This window comes from Manacus vitellinus, unplaced genomic scaffold (genome assembly GCF_001715985.3).
Source record: "Manacus vitellinus isolate BGI_N305 unplaced genomic scaffold, ASM171598v3 scaffold_106_pilon, whole genome shotgun sequence".
Classification (NCBI taxonomy): Eukaryota; Metazoa; Chordata; class Aves; order Passeriformes; family Pipridae; genus Manacus; species Manacus vitellinus.
Genome location: NW_021938827.1, coordinates 5,689 through 7,063, shown reverse-complemented (window position 1 = coordinate 7,063; position 1,375 = coordinate 5,689). Strand labels below are relative to the sequence as shown.

Genomic DNA, 1,375 nt, shown 5'->3' with positions numbered 1-1,375 from the left:
CTGCGGCGTGCCAGGTACCAGGGGCCCACCGGGGTCCCTCCGGTGCAGGGCCGGTGGGCGCTGAGCCCAGGGCCGGTGATGCCAGGGGACATCCATCTGCCCAGCGTGACAGGCTGCTGGAAGGTACCACCGCCTCGAGGAGCCCTGCTCTACAAACGCAGTCGTGCAGAAGTGATGCTGCCCGTTCTCCTCCTGCACTTAACCCTTCGGGCACTGCTGGAGCCCACCGTGCCCCGCTGGCCATGCCGTGGCTGCCGGAGCCTGGGAGATCGAGGGTCCATCCTGACCCTGGGACGGGGCAGCCCGTGCCTGCTCTGGGGTGGGTGCCGGTGAGGAAAGAGGCTGAGTCCCTTTCTCAGGGTGTCTATTCTTGCCCTTCTACCCCAAACCAGGGCCCACAGTGCTTCAAACAGGTCTCGGGGTGCTTTGGCCATGGCACTGGGGAAGCTGCTGAGTTTAGGGGTATCCAGCTGCATGAGCTGCTGCTCTACAGTGACTGTGCAGGAGCCAAGCACGGCAGGGACACAGTGTTGTGACTGAAGCTGCTGCCAGGGTCCCCTGGCTGTGCTTCAGGCTGTGGTGGCCCTGTGGCTGTCTCCTTGTGGGGCCGTTCCCCAGCCCTCCCAGCACTTGATGATGCTCTGATGCCCTGGAGCTCCCGGCATGCCATGGCAGCTGGCAATGACTACCACGGGGCCCTCACCACACCACCTGGGGCCCCTGTACCGCACCATGGGTGCTGGTGTGTCCCAGCCCCAGGGGGAGACGTTGGTGCCTCGTTAGCGAAGCTGTTTATCAGGAGCCGCTCTTCTTAATGAGCCGCTGCTTAACGAGCCCCAGCGTGGGGTCCCACGGGGGCTGTGCCTCAGCGCTGGGTGCCGCAGGGGAGTAGGGTGGGGGGTGTTACAGCTCCCCAGCACCGGGTTTCCCCCGGCACGGTGGGACATGGAGCCGTGTGTGACGCTTCCTCCGGTCCCTCGATCCCCTGGCACAGGCACAGCCCGGCCGCGGTGAGCCCCGGCTGCCGGTGCCCGCCCCGGTGTGGGGAGCAGGTATTGGGGTACGCCGGCGTCCCAGCCCCGCGTCCCGCGCGGAGTTAATTGCGATTTTCTCCTTGGGGCCATTTCTTTAATAACAAGCCTTTTTCTCCCCCCCCCGCCCCCCTTCCCACCACATCAAAGGGGGAAGATGAAAGGTCCCGGCGCCCGCTGAGCAAGGGTGGCTGCCTCAGCACCTTCCCGGCGGAGCAGTTGCCGGCGGGTGCCGGGCTGGGCTGCGGAGTAGCGGCTGCGCAGCGAGGGAGGGGCCGCGTGGAGCTGCGCTCCCTGTCCCACGGCCGGCGAGCTCCACCATCAGACCCCCACCGTTGCCCCCC

At 66.8% G+C, this 1,375-nt stretch overlaps 1 protein-coding gene across 1 annotated transcript in view; it reads left to right on the top strand.

The window, feature by feature from the left end:
• LOC115307904 (disintegrin and metalloproteinase domain-containing protein 15-like) overlaps positions 1-1,375 on the top strand; it is a gene marked incomplete at its 3' end in the record, with an annotated part of 36,318 nt that overhangs the window by 32,651 nt on the left and 2,292 nt on the right. The window lies entirely within an intron of this gene.